A 6,966-nucleotide genomic window follows, 5' to 3' on the forward strand; every position below is an offset into this window, starting at 1 on the left:
TGGGTTCTGCGCGTCTGGTGGGGAACGAAAGATAGATAAGATCGTTCGGTTACTTCGGTATCAATAATCAAGACAAATTTTTAAAAAGAGAAGGTATTGTGTCAGTCCAGACTGATGAAATTAGTGAAATGATTTCTTTTATTAGCCGGAAGATATCCTCTATTGACTAGATAATATTCTCTATTAACTAGATAACATCTTATATTGACTGGATAATATCCTTTATTGACAGGATGATATTTCTACTGGCTAGATGATGTCCTCTATTAGATGAATAAATCCTCTATCGGCTGAATGATATCCTCTACTAACTGGATGATATTTTTATTAGTTATATGATATCCTTTGTTGGCTATATGATATCCTCTATTGGCTGGATGATATTATATAGCCATTAGACGATATATATCATCCAGCCTATAAACGATATATCATAGGCAATAGATGATATCATCCAACTTATAGATGATATCATGGAACCAATAGAGGATATCATCCAAACTATAGATAATATCATTAAACCTATATATAATAGAATTTATCATTGAACTAATAGAGGATATCATGGAACTTATAGAGGATATCATATGGACAATGGATAGATGATATCATCCAACTTATGAGGATATCATCTAACTTATAAAAGGATACCATCCACCTTATTATAGACAATATAATCAAGAAAATAAATTTATTTTATAAAAATAATTAAAAGGTGGACAATGGTGGAATCACCATTAAAGGTCCCGTACTAAGCTCATGGGTATAACATAACATACTCATTTCTCAACCAAAATACATGCATTTGTTATCAAAACGCTCACAATTCAACATGCAATCATATAGAACAATCAATTTCGACAATTATACATCACACAAGAAACCCCAAAATCGATTTTTGGGCAATTTTCGAAAAATCTGAGAATTCAATAAATTATCAAGCGAATTCAAGCATAAATCATGGACAAATATAATCAACATTTTTTTTTCACTATCCTTACCATCCTCTTCAAATCTTCAATTCAAACATGAATTATGAACAAATTAAATGGGGTAATTTAGCAGGAAGTTGAGGAGAGAGAAAATAGGGGTGGGTTAAACGTGAGGGAGGAGAGAGAAAGTGAAGTAGGATTGAGTGGGAGTATTGTTGGTGGTGGTGAGTAGAAATGAGGCTATGAGAAGTTTGTAATATTTTACAGAAAACAATAGATGGACTGACAAACTATTTGGTCAAGTTGGACTGACCCAATAGTTTGTGTTTTAAAAAAAACCGGATTTACATTAATCTATTGCGCGACGGTTTGATTAAGGAATTAAAAGGTTTCCTTGTCTTTGGTCACACGTGCCAGGTGCCACTACCACCACATTAGATTTTTTTAACTTGCATTACTATTTTAAGTAGTACTGTAATATGTTATTTCCTCTCTCTTCTTATTTTCACTTCTCTCTTATGCTCAGGCTTTTCAATTACTCTTTTGCCATTGTTTCAACTTTCTTCCATTGATTTATTTGTTTTTATATCTCATATACTAATATTTTGCATTTTGCGTAATATATTATTCTTTAATTGTTTATTATTTGTGTTTTTTTTCTAGTGAAATTTGTCTTGCAATTAGTCCAATGAATAAGAAGAGGATTAATCAATCTTCTGATGAAAATATGGGTTCATTTTTAAAAAAATATGGGTTACTTTCGACAAAAATTCGAGTGAGATAAGTAAATTAGTATAATTTATGCGATTTTTTCTATTATTGAACATTGATTTCAATTTTTAATTGCGTTTCTTTCATCGTTTTTCAGAACATTTTTACTTGTATATTGTGGAATGAAGAAGACTAGTAATCTAGCTTCAATAAATGATGGAGATCTATTGTGTATTAAGTTTTGTGAAAATAAAAGGGTCACTTTTGTAAAAAAAAAAAAGGGTTACTTTTGTGAAAGTATGGGTCACTTTTATAAATAAATAAATAAAGGTCATTTTTGTAAATATGGGTCTCTTTTGTGAAAAAAAAGGGTCACTTTTATAAAAATATTACTGTTCACACGCAAAAAATGTTAGATGTACAATAAAATTATTGTAAATCGGGGGCATGCAAAAGTTTTTGAATAATCAATACTTTCTCCAAGCCTCATTTTTCTTTTAAGATAAATCAAAATAGTATAATACAATGCCTCTTTTTGTTTAAAGATTGTTTTTTTTTTACTTTCTCTGTTTTTTTTAAATGCATCAGTTTGACCAACACACTTGCCAAAACGTAACTTTGACCATGAATACCTTTAATAGTCTATTTATAAAAATGGAAATATGGAAAAGAAAAATCCAACCTTTGCGCTGTCTGACAATAAAAATCCAACCTTCCATTAATCTCAGAAAAATCCAACCACCTTCTTTGACAGATCCATTTGAACTTTAACCTGTTGAACATGTTAATTTTTTTTATTTTTTTTTATAATTCTCACTTCCCTTCTCACTCCTCTTTTTTCTCTCTCCTCTCTACACCACCACCAGTCCACCACCTGTGCCACCACTTACCCCACCAGTCCATCCCCGACCACCCCATCACCACCGTACCTGACCACCCCATCCCCACGTAGTTAAACCTAAACCCAGAAAATTAAACCCAAACCTAGAAAACTAAACCCAAATCCCAAAATAAAACCCAAACCCAGAATATTATTAAACCCAAATGACGAAGGAGGTGCGGGTTTTGGGCGGTGCTGGTGTTAGGGAGGGGGATTTCGAGCAAGCTAGCATTTTTGGAGGAGATTTACTGGTGATTGGATGGGAGGGCTGACGACTGGGAATCACGGCGGTGGGGGGAGAGGTGGTGGTTGGGAATACGGTGGTGGTGGGGTTGGCTTTTCTGATTTTTTTTTCCTTTAATTTTTTTTTGTTTTGTAATGATTAAAAAATTAATTTTACCAATTAATGACTGACACGTGGCACATTACTTACAAAAATCGGTCATCAACATGTAATGGATCTGTTGGAGAAGGTGGGGTATAAAGGTTGGATTTTTATGAGATTAATGGAAGGTTGGATTTTTATTGTCAGACCGCGCAAAGGTTGGATTTTTAGTTTCCATTTTTCCTATAAAAATTGTAATTAAAATATTTTATGAAAGTAGACATTGTGACGAATATAATGATATATTATATAATAAATGTTTAGAGTAATTTTACCCATTCCACGTGACCTAGTAAGAGGGCAACACGTGTCACTGAAGGGATAGTCCAAAGTGGACCAATCTCGGCCTAACACGTGGCACCCCAAGGAAATAGGAGAAAAGGCGGCCTTCAAGGGCCCGAATCCCGAGAAAGCCGCAATGCGGCGCAGCCCACCTAAATTAGGTTAGAATGACCTAATTAAGGACACGTTTTCCAATGACCCTATAAATAGGGAGATTCTCCCCATTTTGGGGGCACGTTCAATCATTTATTACAACCCCACATTCTCTTACAACAGAGAACTGCTGATATCGGAATCCGAAAAGATCCCACCTAAATTTTCGCACTTTTCACATTCTCCTACGTGTACTAACTTGACCGTCGGAGGCGGAGCTCCAACCACCCTGAGTCTTTATTATTTTGCAGGTACAACTCGCACCGGACCAGTCTTCGAGACGTAACTATCCCGAGGGAGGAAAACACCCAAAACATTTGGCTTCATCTGTGGGGAGAATACCTCAAAGATGGTTCAAGAGTTTGTACCACCTCCTGATCCCAACAATCTTCAACCGGTTATTCAGTCTGGTAACTCAAACAATCCTTAGCCGGAATCTCAGCCGGAGGTCTTTACTGACCACGAGGATGATGATAGAGTTAAAACGTATGTGGCCAAAGATGGGTCATTCTTTTCCAGATACATTCGTTCCAGAGAACAACTGGAACGCCATACTAGCCAGGCGGGTCCAAGCAGGCCCTCTGGGTAGCCAGAAGGGGAAACCCAGACGACAAAAGGATCATCCCCAGTGTAGGGAATATTTCAAGCACTATAACCCCAAGCTTGAACCCCACTGTGATCATACACTTAAGTATGGTGGCGTCCAAAGGGAAGGAAAAGAGAGAAAAAGAGTCGCCAACAAGTTTTAGGAACTTGTAAACCAATCACGAGGTGAAGGTTACACCTCTTAACAATCCATGAGATCGTCAAATCCATAAGGTCTTGAACCAAATAGGGTTCGGGGATGAGGATACGAGTCCAATCTACAAAAGAAAGGACCCGTCCTATAAAATAGGCCTCTACTTTATTCTACTCGTATTCATGTGCGCTTTTTGACTAACATGCAAACATTAGGTTTAATCCTAAACCTGTTTAATCTATGTTGGTTGCTTCTCCAACGAATGATTCTAAGATGGTGGTCAATCTTTTCAAGAAGGTGATTTTCCCGAGATTTGGTGTTCCAAGAGCCATAATTAGTGATGGGGGGTCACATTTCAAGCACCACACCTTCGTTCAACTTCTTGATAAGTATGGAGTGTCTCATAAGTGAGGGCTTGCTTACCACTCTCAAACGAGTGGTCAAGCGGAGATCACCAATAGGGAGCTCAAAGTGATCTTGGAGAAGACGGTTGCTAGAACAAGGAAAGATTGGTCTTCTAAACTCATTGACTCTCTACGGGCATACAGGACCGCTTTCAAGACTCTGATAGGGACCACTCCCTATAAGCTTGTTTATGGGAAAAATTGCCACTTACCCGTAGAATTGGAGCATCGAACTCATTGGGTGATCAAGCAAATCAATATTGACCTTCATAGTGCGGGTGAGCAAAGACTTCTTGAGCTACACGAGTTAGAATAGTTGAGGATGAATGCCTACGATAGTGCAAGCATGTACAAGGCAAGGACTAAGGCTTGGCACGATGCTCAAATTGTCAAGAAGGTATTTGTCAAAGGCCAAAAAGTCCTCCTATTCAACTCCCGCTTGAGGCTTTTTCCGGGGAAGCTTAAGTCAAGATGGAGTGGGCCATACGTTATTACAGAAGTGTTCCCATATGGTGCCTATGAGATTTCTCAAGACAGTCATTCTCCATTCAAAGTCAACGGTCACTGGCTCAAGCCTTATTACGAAGGATTCCCAAAAGATGAACCAATTTCAGTGACTTTCCTCGATGAGCATCATCAATTTGACCCTCCTTAATTAGTTCAAGGAACGTCGAGCTAACGACCGTAAACCAAAAGCGCTTTCGGGAGGCAACCCGAGTTTCTAACCCTTTTCTACTCTCTTCTTTTATTGATGCTTTGTTATTTTCTATCTATAATGTTTGGATTGTTGGATTTTTGAGTTTTCATTGTGTTGGAATTTTTGGTATGCCTTGCCTCTAGCATAATTGTATGGTGTTTTAGTGTGTGTTGGGGAAATCTTATTTTTGTCTGATTTTGGAGAATTTTTGAGGTGAGTTCAACCGAACCACATAAAGGTTCGGCCACTCTCGTGCTAGAACTGAAATTATGTTGCAAACTGCAAAGTTTGGGCGTTTTAGGGAAGATCGACCGAACTCCTTGAAGGTTCGGTCGAACCTTGTAAGAGGTCCGGCCGAACCTCCATGAAATTCGGCCGCTGCTATTTTGCGCTGGAAATTGGGCAGCATTCTGCCAAAAGTACTAAAATTGCGTTTTGGGAGCAGGTTCGACCGAACCTTGGTGAGGTTCGATCGAACTTTTCCAATAGTTCGGCTGAACCTTTGCCAGATTTTTTTTCTTTTAAAAAAAGGCGCTGCTGCTGTTATGTATTGCTGTTGTTTTCACGAGCATCCTCCCTCAATTTCGACACTCCCTCTTTCGATTCTCCTCCTTCTCACTCTAAACCTCCATTGTAACCCCTCTTACAATCTCAAATCTCCATCACAAACACTCCAATATTCTCCTTTTCTCACTTATTTTTCATCCTCTACTCAATTTCTACAATCTCCACCAAAAATTCCACACAAAAATCCCATCTTTTCATTTTTCCCCAATTTTTAGGGTTTGAGTGCTTTGGTGTTTTTGGGTTTCCACTTGCTTTCAATCAATTGTGGTATGGTTTTCCTAGCTTTTGTAAGTTCATTTCTTCGATTTCTCATAGTTTTACCATGTTTTACATGTTTAACTATGAATTGTGGTATTCTTGAAATTGTTGGTAATAACTAATGATGATTATGCATGTTTACCTTGGTTTTATTTGATCTCAATGTCTTTGGTTAAATATGTTGATTTCATACTAGGGTGTTCATGCTACTACTTTATGAGTTGGATGTTGTTGGAGATTTCTTCTCATTGTTTTGGTTTGATTTTGATGGTTTGATGAATGATCATCACGAAATTAGGAGACATCATGCCAAATTTCACCTAGACTTTGTTAGGACTTACATATGAATGTCATAGGATTTCTTACTCATGCCTTGGTTCAAATGTGTTCATTAGTGCCTTAAATTGTATACTCTCATGCATACACTTTTACCTTGGCTAGCTTCTTATGTCATTTCTTATCAAATTGATCTAATGATAGCTCTTGGTGAATTTGTAAATTCAAGATGCTTAGTAAAGGCAAGTCAAAGAGGAAGAGAGCAGGTGAATCCTCAACACTGCAATTCCCGCTTCCTCCCGGCATAAATGATCATAGCATAAGTGCTCCGAATGAGCACTTTTGGGACGTCTACAAAACCCTCATCAAACGTCCCATCCGATCAACAAGGTTCTTTTACCCTACAACATTGCGGAAGCTCGGTATCTTGGATGAGGTAGTCCGGTTAGCACAAAATTTTGGATAGGGTGACTTCATCAACCTCCACGCTCACACTTATGAGCGAGTGACATTGAAATTCCTTGCCTCTCTCTGCAAGGAAGTCTTAGAGCCGGAAGATGACGACGAGGAACCTCAACTTGTGATACACTTTCGCATGTTCAATGAGGATCACTCCCTAACCGAGAGTGATCTAAACGAGATCTTCCATTGGCTTGCGACCGAGCTAGGTCATCCCTCCGAG

The sequence above is a fragment of the Chenopodium album genome, chromosome 20, assembly GCF_948465745.1.
Source record: "Chenopodium album chromosome 20, dcCheAlbu1.1, whole genome shotgun sequence".
NCBI classification, from domain to species: Eukaryota; Viridiplantae; Streptophyta; class Magnoliopsida; order Caryophyllales; family Amaranthaceae; genus Chenopodium; species Chenopodium album.